Source organism: Elaeis guineensis, unplaced genomic scaffold (genome assembly GCF_000442705.2).
Source record: "Elaeis guineensis isolate ETL-2024a unplaced genomic scaffold, EG11 Super_Scaffold_1000045, whole genome shotgun sequence".
Lineage (NCBI taxonomy): Eukaryota > Viridiplantae > Streptophyta > Magnoliopsida > Arecales > Arecaceae > Elaeis > Elaeis guineensis.
In genome coordinates, this window is record NW_027332425.1 from 2,640,900 (window position 1) to 2,659,603 (window position 18,704).

The following is an 18,704-nucleotide window of genomic DNA, read 5'->3' on the forward strand; positions in this document are numbered from 1 at the left end:
GTCAGGGAATGATGGAACTGTGCGGAATCCGCCACAGGAAGTGGAGCAGGGTCGTGGCCGTTTTGGTGGCCTGCCAGGGGGCGCGGATCTGTTGATTGAAGCTCGGCAGCGGTCGGAGCCCGGCCTCTGTGGAGGTCCGGGAGAGGTCCTCCTGGCGGCTGGGGTCGTGGGTGGAGTCTGACTTCCGTGGGAGTCCGGGCGGAACCCTCTCGGAGCTGAAGTTGCGGGCGAAACCCGGCTCTCGTAGGAGTCCGGGCGGAGTCCTCTGCAACCAAAGTTAAAGGTGAAGTCTGGCTCTCGTAGGAGTCCGGACGGAGCTTACCAGCAGTTGATACTGAGAGCGGGGCCTGGCTCCCGTAGGAGTCCAGGTGGAGTTGTGCTGCAGCTGATGTCGGAGGCAGAGCCCGACTCCCGTAGGAGTCCGAGCGGAGCTGTTCTGAAGTCGGCGGTGGAGCCCGACTCCCATAGGAGTCCGGGCGGAGCTGTGCTGTTGTTGATGTCGGCGGTGGAGCCCGGCTCCCGTAGGAGTCCGGGCGGAGCTGTGCTGTTGTCGATTCCGCCGAGGATTTCGGCTGTGGGTATTTTATACCCAACACCAGTCCTCCTACTTTCGAGTTTGAATTTCAAGCGAAGGAAGTACACAGAGAGAGAGATGGGTACAGCCGAAACTGTCCCTTCGAATCCTGCGCACTGCCGCCTCCAGATATTTCGGCATTAAGTGAGCACGTGCCGGAGTCTTTTCGAATTGGAGCGGTATGAGGGGACGCTTTGAAAATCCCGCAGGTACATTGGCCTAGGTACGGTGCAATTATGATCCTGCCAACCGTCGGTCGCTTTTAGCCGTCTGCTAGGGGGAGTGGGACACGTGTCGGATGCGGACTGGCCTGGGGGATTCGCGATCATTATGGCGTCGGATCCCAGGGTCTATTTAAACCCGTCCTCCCCCCTTCAGGCGTCTTACTCCATTCCTGAGTTTTCGCTGGTTTCTATCTTCTCTTCGAGAGCCTTGCTCTAGTGAACGTCTTCTCGAGCCGTAGGCGCCTCCCGTTTCTCGTCCCCCAGGTCCCTCAGAGCAATATAGGTTAGTGCCAACCTTCCTCTCACCGCCTAGGGGCTTCTCCTCTCTTCATTACTTTTGTGCCTCCCTCTGAGTTAGCCTTCGGCGTCTCGTTCCCCTTTCGGTCTGTCTTTTTAGGGTCCTTTAGATCCTCCCTTCGAAACTACTCAGAATGTCTTCTGACTCTTCTGCTCCCGGCAGTTCTGAGAGTTCTTCCGCTTCAAACCCCCAGGTCACTGTCTCTGCGGACGAACCTGCGTCTGGGGCAGGGCTTCGCCCGATTTTTGCACCGGGCACTATTCCCTATTCGTCGACTTCGGATGAACTCCTTCTGATAAGGGTTCGGTATGGGGTTCCTCCGGAGTACGACCTGGAGCTACCTGGCCCCTCTGACCGGGCCAGCACTCCTCCTCCCGGTCGCTTCTGTTTGTATCAGGAAGCGTTCTGTGCCAGACTCCAGCTTCCGCTTTCTGTCTTTGTTGCTGCCTTCTTCTGCTTCTTGGATATTTCTCTCACCTCCGTGGTCCCGAATTCCTTTAGGTTTTTGATAGGGTTTCTCTCCCTCTGCCACATAGCCGAGGTCCAGCCGTCCCTCTCCTTGTTCAGGCATTTTTATACCTTCAAACGCCATCCTTCGGCGAAGGATTGGTGGTACTTCTCCCCCCAGTTTGGTAAGAAGGGGTTGCTGAAGGGCGCCCCTTCTTCGATTCACAATTGGAAGGAGAAATTTCTCTTCATCCACTGCCCGACCCTAGAACTGGGCCTGCCCCCTTGGGGGTCTCTGAGGGATTCCGTCCGTCAGGCTCCCAGCCTGGGAGAGGACGACCTCCAAGCCGCCCAGAAACTTCTAAGTTATCCCGCTCCTTCCCTTCCTAATCTTCTGAGGGAGCAGCTTCTTTTCAACATCGGCCTGAGCCCTCAGGATCCAACGAGTATTCATCTTTTCTTATCCTTTCTTGCCTTCCTCTTCTCCTTCTCTTTATTTCTTTTTCCTTCCCACTCTCTTCTTTTTCTTTCTTTCTTTTCTTTCTTTTTTTTTTTTTTTTTTTTGACTCTTGATTGACCGGTGTTGCTTCTTTTTCCCTTTTTCTTTTCTCATCATTGTTTTTTTTTTTTTTTAGCAATGGACGCCGAAGCAACGCGGATGCTCGTCAGGGGCATGAGAGCTCAGAAGAGAAAGGGCACGGCGGCCTCCGGATCGACGAAGAGGGCCAGGGCGGAGGAGACGAGCTTGGCCGCACCCGTCCAGGCGGCCCCGGCCATCGACATTCCTTCAGATGCCAAGCCAGTGGCCCCCCGGGCTTCCTCGAGGAGCCCGCCGACTGGGGCCCCCGCTCCGGGGGTTCGCCCCACGGAGGTGCCTGCCGCGGGGAGGAGGAGGAAATCGGTGGCTCGCAGGGCGAGTAGCCACCGAGCTACTGCAGACGAGTCCGTCTGCTCCGAGGGGGGATCGGAGAACCCCTTCAACGACAAGGACTTGATCAGGCGGCTGCTCGATGGCTGCATCCTGTCCGACGTCGTGGAGAGGATCGACCGTGCCGATCTCGAGCAGCGGGCTTGGGACTCTTTGGGGTCCTTCCTCGAGGTAAGCGGATATTTATTTACACGGTCACTCGGCCTTTGTTGTAATTCTCTATCCGTCCTTGCAGATTGGGCACCAGCTCTTCGCCTATATCGAGGCGACGAGCCGCATGAGAAGGGACCTCCTTCAAGTGGAGGAACGCTGCCAGGCCGAGGTGGCTCACCTCCAAGCGAAGATGGCCGAAGTAGCCGCCCTCCAGGAGGCCCTGGAAAGAGAGAGGCAAGCCCGGGAAGAGGAGAGACAAGCCCGGGAAGAGGAGAGACGGATCTTGGAGGCGTCGGCGAGGAAGGCGGAAGTCGAGGTCGCCCATTTGGTCGAGCAAACTCCGATTCTGGTCTCGGAGGCCAGGGCCCTTGCGGTGGAGGAGTTCAAGGCCTCTGCGGAGATGAGGGAACTGAACGTCCAGTTCGGCCAGGAGGCATTCACTAAGGGGTTCGAGCTCTGCCAAGAGAAGGTGGCCAGCAGATACCCCGACGTCGATCTCGGCTTTCTCGAGGAGTCTGAAGACGAGGCCGGCCCCTCGTCCGCCGCCACCGCAGTCGCACCCCCCGCGTCGAGTTCTCCACCTCCTGTCCCTGAGGTCTGAGACCTCTGATCTTGCGCCCTTATTTTGTCGCCACATTTCCTTTTTGTTTGTCTTCAAAATTATTCAACCAATAAAGTCGAATTTCTTGTTGTGGATGGCTTCTTCTTCCCCCTCCATCCTCTTTCTGCTTTTCTTCTTGCAATGAGTCGATCTTTAATGCTTGCACCTTCCGATGGCAGTGCCCTGCCGAAGCACTCTCCTTGCCCCTGGGGGTCCCACTGAAATCGACAATCCAGCGGTTGAAAAAGGAGGTCCTCCACTTAACGAAGAAGTTGAAGAAGTCGGAAGGCGAGCTCCGCAAATCGAGAGAAGGCCATTCTGAAGCCGCCGCTGAGGCCGCCCACTTTAGGAGTCTCCAAGTGAAGGCAATCATGGATTATAGTTGGAGGAAGGCGAACTTCACAAAAGAGCTCGAGGAATGCAAGAAGATCACCAGCGATCAAATTTGGGCTCAAGAGGCCAGGATCAGCGCCCTTAAGGTGGAGCTATCAGCTGCGAAGAGGAAGATCAGCCAACTGGAAGGAAACTCATCCTGGCTCCTGGCCCGGGTTGATGATGAACAGAAGTGGTCGCAAAAGGTCTCCGACCTCCAGAAGCAGCTTCAAGACGCCGAGATGAGCCACGACGTGCAGCGGGCCAGCTGGCGCCGGCAAGCAGAAGAGTACAAAGGGAGATTCTGAAAGGCGGCTGACGAGGTCGTTCGTCTCCAGAGGCAGCTGGTTAATAGGACGCAGCTTACTTCCGCCCAAGATGCCGAAGAGCTCCAAGCCCTGAGAGGCACTGTCGAAGGGATTTCTGTCTCCCTTGGGGAGAAGACGGCCGAGCTGCAACAAGTGAAGATTCAACTGGCACTTGAGCGGAAGGCCATCGCAGATGCGGAGGCGGAGTCCGAAGTTTTGCGGAAGTGGCATCGAGAAGCAGAGGCTGAGAGCCAGCAACTTCATCGGGCGCTCCAGGACGCGCTGCGGAAGAGGGAAGAACTAGAAGAAGCAATGGAGAACCTGAGGCAGTCCTGGTTGAGGGATGGAGTAGATAACCCTAGGTCGGAGGGAGCAGGGCCTCCTTAGAGCTCTTTTGTCTTTATGTCTTATCATGTAGTTACTTTTTTTTTGTCGTTTTGTCCTTCTTTCCTTGGCCGTCCTGGTCTTGTAGTATGTATATCGAAAATGGAAAAAAGAGCATTTTGTGTTACCTTGTCCACGCGTAGCACTGATATTGTCGTCTGTTGAACTTTTCTTGTTGTTTGGCTTGCTTGACGTAGATGTCATCGTGGGGGGGGCTTTTTCCTTTCATCCGACCTTGTCACACGGCCGAGTTTCGCCACCATTATTAACCCTCACTGCAGAAGTGGCAGATGGAGCCCGACTTCCGTAGGAGTCCGGGCGAAGTCTTCCTTGGCGTAGGAACCCGGCTCCCGTAGGAGTCCGGGTGAAGTCTTCCTTGGCGGTGGAACCCGGCTCCTGTAGGAGTCCAGGTGAAGTCTTCCTTGGCGGCGGAACCCGGCTCCCGTAGGAGTCCGGGTGAAGTCTTCCTTGGCGGTGGAACCCGGCTCCCGTAGAAGTCCGGGTGAAGTCTTCCTTGGCGGCGGAACCCGGCTCCCGTAGGAGTCCGGGTGAAGTCTTCCTTGGCGGTGGAACCTGGCTCCCGTAGGAGTCCGGGTGAAGTCTTCCTTGGCGGCGAAACCCGGCTCCCGTAGGAGTCCGAGTGAAGTCTTCCTTGGCGACGGAACCCGGCTCCCGCAGGAGTCCGGGTGAAGTCTTCCTTGGCGGCGGAACCCGGCTCCCGTAGGGGTCTGGGTGAAGTCTTCCTTGGCGGTGGAACCCGGCTCCCGTAGGAGTCCGGGTGAAGTCTTCCTTGGCGGCGGAACCCGACTCCCGTAGGGGTCCGGGTGAAGTCTTCCTTGACGGTGAAACCCGGCTCCCGTAGGAGTCCGGGTGAAGTCTTCCTTGGCGGTGGAACCCGGCTCCCGTAGGAGCCCGGGTGAAGTCTTCCTTGGCGTAGGAACCCGGTTCCCGTAGGAGTCCGGGCGAAGTCTTCCTTGGCGACGGAACCCGGCTCCCGTAGGAGTCCGGGCGAAGTCTTCCTTGGCGTAGGAACCCGGCTTTCGTAGGAGTCCGGACCTTCCATTTTGCTTGAGCCGGCGTGAGGTTCTCCTCTCGTTACCAGCCTGGTTTGTGGGGGCGCGTTAGGGCGCTGTAAGGCCTCTCCCCCCTCCGGTCTAAAAGAACCGGGCCTTCAACTTTGCTCATGTCAGGACGAGGTTCTCCTCCTGTTCCTGACATGGCTGTGGGGGCACATTAGGGCGTTGCAAGGCCTCTCCCCCCATCCGGTCTAAAAGAACCGGGCCTTTGACTTTGCTCAAGTTAGTGCGAGGTTTTCCTCCTGTCCCTAACAGGGCTGTGGGGGCACATTAGGGCGTTGTAAGGCCTCTCCCCCCATCCGGTCTAAAAGAATCGGGCCTTTGACTTTGCTCAAGTTAGGGCGAGGTTTTCCTCCTGTCCCTAACAAGGCTGTGGGGGCACATTAGGGCGTTGTAAGGCCTCTCCCCCCATCCGGTCTAAAAGAATCGGGCCTTTGACTTTGCTCATGTCAGGACGAGGTTCTCCTCCTGTTCCTGACATGGCTGTGTTTTTGGAGGGATCATATCCAGTCATAATACATCCACGCTAAGTGGGAGGGGCACGTTAGGCAGAAAGAAAAGTAGATTCAAGATGAAATAGTAAGTGATACATTTACAGTTTTCCCGCTCCTCCTTGAGGCCCTCCGGTGATGGAGTCGATGGTCCCGATGGGAGGTCGGTCCCCGGGTTGCTCCTCCCTTTTCTGCGGTTCAGACGGTGGGAGGGCTCTTGGCCGGTCTCCTCTACCCTCAGGCCGGCGGCGGATGAATCTGTCGAGTCGACCTCACCGAATGAGCTCCTCGATCTCGTCCTGGAGCTGGATGCATTCTTCGGTGTCGTGGCCGTGGTCGCGGTGGTAGAGGCAGAACTTGTTGGGGTTGCGCTTCCCGGGATGTGTGCGCATCCTCTCCAGCCTAGGGAGCTGCTCCCTGACCTCCATCAGTACCTGGGCCTTCGAGGCGTTGAGGGGGGCGTAGTTACGAAATCTCCCTGGTGGGGAGCCCCGTCGAACCCTGCGGTCTAGGCTTCTTTGCCTGCATGCCCGGGGTGGAGTATGGGCGCGCTTATGTCCAGGAGGGGATCGGGAACGCGGCCGGGCTTCCTTGGGCCTTTTCTCAACTGCGGGCTTACTCGAATCTCCCGCTTGATGCTCCCTTGCTGTCTCTTCGTCCTTCATTTTGAAGGCCTCTTCCACTCGGGCGTATCCTTCAGCCCGAGCCAGTAAATCGGCAAAATCCCTGGGGTACTTCTTCTCCAGGGAGTACAAAAGATCATTCTTCTGAAGGCCACCTTTCAGGGCGGCCATGGCAACTGACTGGTCCAAGTTCCGGACCTCCAATGCCGCGATATTAAAGCGGTTGACGTAGGCCCGTATGGACTCCCCTTCCCTCTGCTTGATGTTGATGAGGGACTCCGAACCCTTTCGGGGATGCCGGCTACTGACAAAATGGGCCACAAATTGGTGGCTCATTTGATCGAAGGAAAATATGGTACCCGACTTCAGAGCCGAGTATCAGTTCCTCGCTGCTCCCTTCAAAGTAGACGGGAAAGCTCGGCATAAGATGGCGTCAGGAGCACCGTGAAGCAGCATCATCGTTCGAAAGGCCTCCAGATGATCAACCGGGTCCGACGTCCCGTCGTAGCTTTCGAACTGGGGAAGCTTGAAGTTCGGCGGGATCGATTCCTGCATAATCATTTGGGAGAAGGGAGGGTCAGTGCAAATATCCTCACCATAAGCGGGAGACACGTGGCGGAGTTCTTCGATCTGTCGGTTCATCTCCTGGAGCCTCCGATCCAGGAAATCCTCTCGACTTCGAGTCTCGAGGGTCCTTTGGTAGAACGGGGGCAGGGATCTTCCAGGGGTGGAGTCGTGATCCGATTGAGGGCTCTCTACCTTCGGATTTATTTTCTCGAGAAGGACGGGGCGGCTGGCCCAGGTGGCCCGCCCTGTCGTCGGGTTCTGGCATTCCGGAGATGCCCTTTCCGGATGTGCCGACGCCTGCGGTTGCTGCTGCTGCATTGCTTGTACGACTTCGACGAGGCCTCTGACCTGCTGTGCCAGCAAGTCAAATTGCTCCACGTCGACCGCCACCGCCGGAGGGGGAGGAGGAGGAGGCTGAGAAACTGGAGGGGAGGCCGGAGCCTGAGATCTGGCCGTGGAGGCCGTAGACCGTCGGGTGGATGCCTTGCGCGGAGGCATCGAGTGTCGATCTCGTGAAGGGAGGTTAGGAGCGAGTGACGGAGAGATGGTCAGGGACGGCTCCGTTGAACACTCCTTTAAGAACAAGGGTGCTGCGAAGACACAGCCCCTTCCTCTAGCGCCAATCCTGTTGGTGCGAAAATCTGCCTGCGCCGGAGAAGCTGGAGTCGGGGATGCCGCGGTCGCCGCCGGGACCTGCAAAGGAAGTCTAAATCGGAGGTGGGGTTGCTCCGGCAAGACCCTCCGACGCTCAAGTCAGTTCTCTGCCTCAACAAGAATGGAGTGCTCGAATGGAGAATTTAGCAGAGTTTTGAGATAAGAAATAAGCTTAGAGAATAACGTATCTGGATCCCCCTTTTTATAGGCGGAGGAGGTAACGGATTGATGGCGACACCTGTAACCGTCTGGTAGTGGGCCGCTCGTGGTCAGGGAAATTTATTGTGAGAGGTAGTGGAGCGGAATCATGGCCATCACCGCAGCTCGCCACGTGGAATCAGTTGCAGGGAGTGGAGCAGCGCCCGTTGTCGTGACTTGCCAGTGGATGGGAGAATCGCCCGGTATCCGTCGCAGGAGGTGGAGCAGGTTCGTGGCCATTATTGTGGCCTGCCAGGGGGTAGTGGAGCTGTGCGGAATCCGCCACAGGAAGTGGAGCAGGGCGGCGATGGTTACTGCGGCCTGTCAGGGAATGATGGAACTGTGCGGAATCCGCCACAGGAAGTGGAGCAGGGTCGTGGCCATTTTGGTGGCCTGCCAGGGGGCACGGATCTATTGATTGAAGCTCGGCAGCGGTCGGAGCCCGGCCTTTGTGGAGGTCCGGGAGAGGTCCTCCTGGCGGCTGGGGTCGTGGGTGGAGTCTGACTTCCTTGGGAGTCCGGGCGGAACCCTCTCGGAGCTGAAGTTGCGGGCGGAACCCGACTCTCGTAGGAGTCCGGGCGGAGTCCTCTGCAACCAAAGTTAAAGGTGAAGTCCGGCTCTCGTAGGAGTCCAGATGGAGCTTACCAGTAGTTGATACTGAGAGCGGGGCCTGGCTCCCGTTGGAGTCCAGGTGGAGTTGTGCTGCAGCTGATGTCGGAGGCGGAGCCCGACTCCCGTAGGAGTCTGGGCGGAGCTGTTCTGAAGTCGGCGGTGGAGCCCGGCTCCCGTAGGAGTCCGGGCGGAGCTGTGCTGTTGTTGATGTCGGCGGTGGAGCCCGGCTCCCGTAGGAGTCCGGGCGGAGCTGTGCTATTGTCGATTCCGCCGAGGGTTTCGACGTGGGTATTTTATACCCAACAGGAATCATGAGTCGTGTAATCAATTCTCGTAATGTAATTCTGAGTGAATGTCACTATTGTCCAAGTTTTTTATTAAACATTATTTTTGTAGGCCTTTTGGCCATGTACGGTTATGATTTTTTAATAAAAAAAATATTTGTAATATCATTTTGAATGGTGTTATAATATTTGTTGGATAATTAAATAATAAAATTTACTTACTATCACAGCCTGTTAATGTGGTTCAAAACTTCGGTAAACGCTCTAGAATAGATAATGTGTCAGAAGTCTATCTTTGGCACTGTAGGCTAGGTCATATCAATAAGAACAGGATAAACAGGTTGGCTCAAGAAGGAATTCTTGAAGTTAGTGATTGTGAATCACTTCCAACCTGTGAGTCCTGTCTTCTTGGGAAGATGACCAAGTCACCTTTTACTGGAAAAGGTGAGCGAGCCAGTGAACTCTTAGGTCTGGTACATTCTGATGTATGTGGACCCATGAGCTCAAGTGCAAGAGGTGGATTTTTCTACTTCATAACCTTCACAGACGACCTATCTAGGTATGGGTATGTCTATTTAATGAAGCATAAGTCAGAATCATTTGAAATGTTCAAACTATTCCGAAATGAGGTAGAAAAATAAACTGGAAAGTGTATTAAAACTCTTCGATCTGATCGAGGAGGTGAATACCTTTCCAATGAGTTTCTGACGTATCTAAGGGAGAATGGGATTCTCTCTCAATGGACTCCTCCTGGAACACCACAGCATAATGGTGTGTCTGAAAGGAAGAATCGGATCCTGTTAGACATGGTTCGATCCATGATGGGGTTTGCTGGTCTGCCGATCTCCCTCTGGAGATATGCACTCGAATCGGCTTGTTACCTTCTAAATAGAGTTCCGAGTAAGTCTGTAGCCAAAACGCCATATGAGATATGGATAGGATGTAAGCCAGTACTCTCGTACCTTAGGGTTTGGGGGTGTCCGACTTATGTTAAACATTTAATTACAGACAAGCTTGGACCTAGGTCTGACAAGTGTAATTTTATAGGGTACCCAAAAGAGACCAAAGGGTATTATTTCTACCTTGCTAATGAGCAAAAGGTGTTTGTCAGTCTTAAGGCAATTTTTTTAGAAAAGGAGTTCCTTAGTGAAAAAATTATTGCCTCTAAGGTCGAACTTGACGAAGTTCGATAGGTGAAAAAACCGACATATGTTACTGAACCTGAACCAGATTTGATTAGATCAGATTCGGAGCCCATTGATTATGCACCCTTAAGGCGGTCTGGTAGAGTACCACATCAACCAGACAGATACTATGGTTTCTTGATCTGGGATGGTGATCCTGTCGAACTTGATGAAAACGATGAGGATCCGATCACCTACATAGATGCAATGCAGAGATCTGACTCTGAGAAATGGTTAGAGGCCATGAAATCCAAATGGAGTCCATGAAGGTCAACGATGTGTGGACATTGGTTGACCCACCCGAAGGAGTAAAACCCATAGGGTGTAAGTGGGTCTTCAAAAGGAAGAGGGGCGCAGACGGAAAGGTGGAGACCTATAAAGCCCGTCTGGTTGCCAAGGGATATCGTCAACGTTATGGTATAGACTATGACGAGATGTTTTCTCCTGTGGCAATGCTCAAATCCATTCGGATTATGCTTGTGATAGCTGTCCATCTGGACTATGAAATCTGGCAGATGGATGTGAAGACAGCTTTCCTAAACGGAGAGCTAGATGAAGAGGTGTATATGATACAACCTGAAGGGTTCACATCCACAGATGAGTCTAAGGTGTGCAAGCTACAGAGGTCCATTTATGGACTTAAGCAGGCATCTCGGAGTTGGAACATACGTTTTGATAGGACGATCAAAACGTATGGCTTCGTTAAGAATGGAGAAGAGCCCTGCATTTATAAGTGGGCTAATGGTCCAGTAGTAGTATTTCTTGTATTGTATGTGGATGACATTCTCTTAATCGAAATGATGTCCCTGCATTACAGGGAATAAAGATTTGGCTATCGTCACAGTTCTCCATGAAGGATCTGGGAGAAGCTTCCTACATCTTAGGGATGAGGATCTATAGGGATGATCCAAAAAGTTGCTTGGCTTATCCCAGTCCACGTACATTGATACTATGCTGAAAAGGTTCAGCATGAAAAATTCTAAGAAAGGCTATCTACCGATAGGCCATGGAATTTTCTCTCGAAGAGGGATTGTCCGACAACACCTCAAGAGAGAGAGCGTATGGGTAGGATTCCATATGCTTCGCAGTGGGATCTATCATGTACGCCATGACATGTACATGACCAGATGTGGCATACTCATAGGGGTAGTGAGTAGATACCAATCTGATCCAGGAGAGAATCACTGGAAGGTTATTAAAACCATCCTGAAGTATTTAAGAAATACTAAGGACCAGTGGCTTATATATAGTGAATCGACTTGAGACTTATAGGGTTTACAGACTCTAGTTTCCAGTCTGATCGCGATGATAGCAAGAGTGTGTCAGGATTTATTTTTATCCTTAATGGTGGGGCTGTCTACTGGAAGAGTTTCAAGCAGCACACTGTGGCTGATTCAGTATGCGAGGTGGAGTATATTGCTGTATCAGATGCTGCCAAAGAAGCGGTGTGGCTGAGAAAATTCATCACCGAGCTCGGAGTAGCACCCTCCCTTGTTGGTCCAGTTCTGTTCTACTGCGACAGCTCTGGAGCCATTGCTCAGGCGAAGGAACAAAGGCACACCAGCGGACGAAACATATTCTGCGCCGCTACCATCTCATCCGGGAGATCGTGGATCGAGGTGACGTCAACCTTCAGAAGATCGACGGGAAGGAGAACCTGACCGACCCATTCACTAAAGCCATTGCGGTGAAGGAGTTCAATGACTACAAGTCGAAGATGGGTATTAGATACTGCACCGATAGGCTTTAGGCCAAGTGGGAGATTGTTGGGAATAGTATCCCAAAGCCAATCGTCAGCCTGTTGACAGTTGTGCTCCTTTTGTATTAGTACATGAATTATAAATAAATAAAATTATTTTGATATTTTTTCATTACAAATGTTTCATCTTCTAATGAACTCCTGTGTTGTGGTGAAGTCCTTAGGACTATTTAGACTCGACAAAGGAGGATTTGTCGCTTAGTCCTTAAACATGTTCGCGACCAAATGATACGTTGTTACCAAGGACGATAATGTTTATCGAGCATAGGTCGTTGTGTGCCATATGGGTTGGTTGTCCTCATAACCAAAGAGTGTGGAGACACTGGTATGGCATACAGGTGAGATGTAATGGTACATCTGCACTGAACGTGACCAACTCCGGAGCTATTTCTGCTGTCAAATTTGCTCCGATGGGATATGGGTATAAATATCCCTCCGACCTGAGACCGCCATGGTGACTTGCAAGCAACTCACTGCACTTAGGCACTGGACTACTGAATTTCTAATTCAATGACGGAAGGCTGCTGGGTGTAGTCAAGTACTTGACTTGTCGGTGCGTGTGTCAAGATGGGATTGACCACTCCAGTTTAGGAGCTGTGTACAGTCGTATTTCAATTTAGCAAAACCTTGGCCAGGATAGTCCTAGTGAGGAGTCACAGGACTAATTGAGTTGAGCACGATTCAGATGATATCATCAGGGTTGACAGTTTAACCCTGAGTCGTCCTAAACACAGGGGTCAAAAGGGATGAATTATACGGTAACCATATTCACGTAGGTTTGAATGTTGCGATTGTGATTATTCGACCTATCCGATCGTCGGATACCATTGCTAGATGGTCACTACGATTAGTACAGGAATTGGTTCCTGTGCTACCGGCTTAGGTTCGACCTGCGGGGTCACACACATTAGTGGTTCCTTTCTGATCATATGGCTGATTATGAGTCTTATGTGTCTGGACTTTATGATTGAGAATTAGGATTTTCTGATCATGAGTTCACATATTTTGGGTACCGGGGTCAAAATTTTGAATTTCAAATTTTGAATTTGAAATTTGAACTCTTTGATCAGGGTTTCATATCGATGGTCTCTGATGCCTGATTGCCCATCGGATTTGGACTCAATATTTATGAGAGTTTAATTAGTTATTTAATGCTAATTAACTCAATTTGATTGAGTAATTATTTTTGGATCAAGTCAATTGAATTGGATTCAGTTTGGATTGACCCGATTAGGTTAAATGTTGACCTAATCGCTAAGGTGGTTTAGTCCCTGATTTGATCAGGGGTTAGGTTTAGTTAATTCCTGATTTGATTAGAATTTTATTAAGCTTAATTAAGTCTAATTATGTTAGGTTTAATCTGGTCTAATTGTGCTTAACCTATTTTAAACTAGGTTGGCTCAATTTGAATCAAACCACCTTGTTTTAAATTCCCTGCGACACCCAACTTCCTTGCACCCATTTGAATTCATGAGAAGAAACTTCTCGTGAAATTTTTCTCATGCAAAATCCTTCCCCACGCCCTCATTTGTGCGCCATATGGATGGATAAAATAATTAGTTAGCCATTCAAATTCAAAGCTTGTTTGAATTTGAATGGATAACTTATCACTTGCCCCTTCATCCTTATCCATTTTGTGCGCCACATTACTTACACGAGAAAAGGTTTCTCTTAAACATTTTCCATGCACAAAGAGCCACGCCCCTTCTCTTCTCACACCCAAAAGGATAGGGATAAGTTGGTTTTCGTTTGAATTCAAATTTGATTTGAATTCAAATGTGCAACCACTTATCTTTATCCTCTCACGCGGATAAGACGCGTTCGATGTTGTTTTAAAAAGAGGAGAAAGGTGGGACGTGCGTAAAATTTTAGGAGAGAAACTTTGGGGTGAGGAAAGCTTGTGTGTGAGGTGAAGGTCCAAAACCTTTCGAGAGAAAAAGAAAGAAAAGAGAGAAAATTGGGGCAGGATTTTTGGTGTGTACCTAGGGTTTCTACCTAGGGTTCGGGAAGTGAGATTGGTGTGCCACGAGTGTCGTGAGTCCACCAAATTTATGGAGAGATTCATCAGCCTCTCAAGCAACTGTGCAGATGATCCAGAGCATCTGAGAAGTCGGCACACATCGATCGAAGGAGTTCGATCAACATCTGCCATCAAAAGGGTGAAATCACGAACTAGCATTCGTGAGGAGCCGATCAGAAGGGAGCTTCGTGTGGAGATCCCAGAGGCCAGATATTTATGTGGCTTGACGTGACGATCAGAGCCCCCCGATGGTGATCAGATTGCAGTGATCGACTACCCGCAAAAGATGATGTGTTCTGAACACAGTACTGTAAAAGGTTTACTGATTCAAATTTGAATTTAAATTTAAATGCATGCTGTTGTATCATATTTAGATCCTAGTGTAGGGTTAATTAGTATTAATTAATGAGATTAATTAATAATTTCGCTGTAAAATAGTAATTTTGAAAAAATTTTAAAATTACCATTTTGCCCCTGCACTAAATTTTGCTACAAATGGTATCAGAGCATGGTTCTAGAATATGATATACATATGCATACATAGATTAAGGTGTAATCTATAAGTTTAAATTTGAAATTCAAAATTCAAAATTCAAAAAAATTTGAAATTTAAAATTTAAAATTTGTTAGAAGTTTTAAATTTGAAATTCAAAATTTGAAATTTGGTTGAAATCTCAAATTTGAAATTTGAAATTCAAAATTCAAAATTCAAATTTGAAATTTGAAATTTGAAATTTAAAATTTAAAATTCAAAATTGGAAATTCAAAATTTGAAATTTGGTTGAAATCTCAAATTTAAAATTTGAAATTTAAATTTGAAATTTGAAATTTGAAATTTAAAATTTAAATTTTGAAATTGGTATATTTAGATATACTTGATCCAAGTAGCAAGTAATCTAATTGGGTGGTTGCCATGGCCGTCCGGTCATAGGAGAAAAGTAGGGTTTAAAGGCCCTCTCTTCCCATTCGATGGGGTCTCCTATGGCGGTAGGGGTGTCGATGCAATTATATCCCATGCCGATGAAGCAGCGAAAGGACTTAATTAAGAAATTTATCATGAATGTGTTAGATTAGATCTAAAAAAAATTTATGATTTATTTTGAGTTATTTTTTTATGAAATGAGCAATAGAATTGCTGTTTATGAAATGTGCTGACCCGTTTGTGAAATGAGTCAACACATTTGGTGAACAGAAAATAAAATCTTTCAAAATTTGAAAATTATTTTCGAAATGCCAAACCCTGACCCATCAGCCAAGTACTTAATTAAAAGAATTAAGTGTTGTCTAGTAGGTCTAGAATTGTGAATTAAGACCTAAGACAATTGCATAAACTTGTGGGTCAATGGGTTAGATGAATTAGGTCATAATTGGGTTAGACCTAAGGTTAGCTTAAAAAATAGACTAAATGGAGTAATTGGTCAAATCTAATCAAAAGTTGAATTAGATTAGGTCAAGGATACTCTAGACTCAACTTCAATAGTTGTAGTTGAATGGGTCCATGTCTTTAACTAGACCAAGATGGACTTAATTCATGGCTACGCGGTGGAGCCCTATTTACTAAGTTGATCAAAATTAAAACTAATGAACCGATTGGTGTCTAAGGTAAGTTCGCAGTTTTGACCAGTGGTTCTTAAGCGGGAGCTACTCGCATTGATTCGATCATTGATGAGTTAATGGCAAATCCCCACCACTGATCTCACTTACGTGGCCAATCTGGTAAGTTAGATTTTGATTAGATACTTGGTGATTAGAGCTCACCCATGTCATTAGGTAAATCAGTGTGACTGATTTAGGTGCTCCTAATGCCAGCTTTAATTAAATCTTTTTTTAATCTGACTTGGTGAAGTCAGTGGGAGGATTGAAATTGGCTGGATGATTTCTTCTCTACTATTCTTTAATAAAATCCTCAAAATTATTAGGTCCCTAAAATGATTAAGTTATAATGATAACTAAGTCATAGCCTCCCATTAAGTGAATGATAATGAGTCCATTAGTTCAATGATCATTGGAGGCCCAAAGGCCTGGTGCTCATTGGCTAATGGAATTATTATTCATAATATGATAATTTAATTGAGTCTTTCTGATGGTGGTTAGGTTGGCCGGCCAAAGTCGGGCCTGATCATTTATTGGTCCGATTCACTAAATTAAGTCATGTTAATGGTTGGACCTAACCAGATCTTTTCAGTGGAGGCCAAAGCCTACTGATTAGGTTCTGGGGCAAAATCAATTACTAGAAGTTGTTTAGAGAAACAACTGGTTAAGAACCTACCCATAGATGCACATGGGTTGACCAACCAAAGTTGGGCTCGTGTGTAGTCTGTGTGGATTCTAGTACCCATTAAGAATTAAAGTAATTCTGAATTGGAGGATGAGGCTACCAGTTCGTAAAAATATTGGAAAAAACTTTAGACTAAAGTTCAAGTCTTTAGTATTAATTTATGTACTAATAGAGGTCTCGTTTTTCTTTATGCAGCTATGGCCACTACCCTGTCGCTCCGGTCATTATTAGATAATGACAAGCTCATGGGACCCAATTTTGATAGCTGGTATCGAAAATTGAAAATCGTCCTTGAGCATGAGCGGATCCTTTATGTAATAACGGATCCAGCACCTGAGGAGCCAGCTCCGAACGCTAGTAAGATGATCCGAGACACTTACTTGAAGTGGCTCAATGACCGCACCACCGTTCGATGTATTATGCTGGCAGCAATGAATGACGAGTTCAGTCGAAGGTTTGAGAACGCCCAGCCACAGGAGATGCTTCAAATGTTGAACGACTCCTTTGGCATGCCTGACGATGTTGAAAGGCACAAAACTAGTTGTGCCATTTTCAATGCTCGGATAAGGGATGGGGCCTCAGTCACTGATCATGTACTGTACATGATCGAGATGATTGAGCGCCTAAGCAAATTGGGCTTTCCTCTACACGAGCAGCTCGGTAAGGATGCGATCCTTAATTCCTTGTCCAAGTCCTTCCTCCCATTCTTACTCATTTTCGAATGACAAAGCCTACAGTAAACTATCACGGATTGTTGGGGTTGCTGCAAAACTTTGAGAAGGATCACCAACTCCATAAGGAGTCGGTGAATGTAGTGGGAGGGTCTTCTTCTCGTCGTCAACCGTTTGGAAGGGAAGAAGAATAAAAAGAAAAAAATAAGAAGGTGCAATCTCATGCTGGACAGTAGCACAGGGTCAGACCAAGAAGTGCAAGCACGATCAGAGCCAGGCGGAGTGCTTCTTTTGCAAGAAGCAGGGGCATTGGAAGAGGAACTGTCCTCAATACATTGCCTCCCTGGACCCGAACAGGCCAAAGAAGAAGCAAGGTAATTATATGATAACTCCTTGTAACTTTTCGATTTGTGATACTACTGCCTGGGTATTGGATACCGGAAGCCCTTATCATATTTGTAATTCGATGCAGGGTCTGCAGGTCAGTAGGAGATTTGATGAAGGCGAGAGGTTCCTAACGTTGGAGATGGAAGCAAAGTTCCAGTTCTAGCTTTAGGAATCATGAGTCTTGTAATCAATTCTCGTAATGTAATTCTGAGTGAATGTCACTATTGTCCAAGTTTTTTATTAAACATTATTTCTGTAGGCCTTTTGGCCATGTATGGTTATGATTTTTTAATAAAAATAAATATTTGTAATATCATTTTGAATGGTGTTACAATATTTGTTGGAAATTAAATAATAGAATTTACTTACTATCACAGCCTGTTAATGTGGTTCAAAACTTCGATAAACGCTCTAGAATAGATAATGTGTCAGAAGTCTACCTTTGGCACTGTAGGCTAGGTCATATCAATAAGAACAGGATAAACAGGTTGGCTCAAGAAGGAATTCTTGAAGTTAGTGATTGTGAATCACTTCCAACCTGTGAGTCCTGTCTTCTTGGGAAGATGACCAAGTCACCTTTTACTGGAAAAGGTGAGCGAGCCAGTGAACTCTTAGGTCTGGTACATTTTGATGTATGTGGACCCATGAGCTCAAGTGCAAGAGGTGGATTTTTCTACTTCATAACCTTCACGGACTCCTACGGGAGCCGGGCTCCGTCCACGACTCCAACCGCAAGGAGGACTCCACCCGGACTCATACGGGAGTCGGGCTCCGTCACCAACTTCAACTGCTGGTAAGCTCCGTCCGGACTCCTACGGGAGTCGACCTCGCTACTGACTCCAACCGAACTTCGGCCGACAAGTCTGGACCCCCTGGCAGGCCACAATAACGGACAACACTGCTCCACTCCCTGTGGCGGACCCTACGTAGCTCCATTATTCCCTGGCAGGCCATATTAATGGCCACGATTCTGCTCCACTCCCTGCGGCGGATTCTGTGCGATTCCCCACTCTCTGACGAGTCACGACAGCGGACGCCGCTCCACTCCCCGTAACTGATTCCACGTGACGAGCCACGGCGATAGCCACGATCCCACTCCACTATCCTTCGTAATAAATTCCTCCTGACTCTGGGCGGCCCACTGCCAGACGGTTACAGCGTCGCTATCAATTTGTTGCCCCCTCCATCTATAAAAGGGGAACCCCAGATATATTATTCTATAAGCTCTCATTTTTACCTAGAAACTCTGCTAAAATTTCCATTCGAGCACTCCATTCTTGTTGAGGCAGAGAACTGACTTGAGCGTCGGAGGATCTTACCGGAGCAACCCCACATTCGGTTTAGACTTCTTTTGTAGGTCCCGCGGCGACCGGACTCCCTCGACTCCAGCTTCTCTGGTGCAGGCGATTTTTGCACAAACAGGATTGGCGCTAGAGGAAGGGCTGAACCTTCATACGGTACCCTTGTTCTTAAAGGAGCGCTCAACGGAGCCGCCTCCGGTCATCTTCTCCGACACCCGCTCCTCCTTTCCCCCACTGGATCCTCGCCCGATGCCTTCTCGCGAAGCATCCGCACGGCTACCCACGGCCTCCGCAACCATATCTCGGGCCC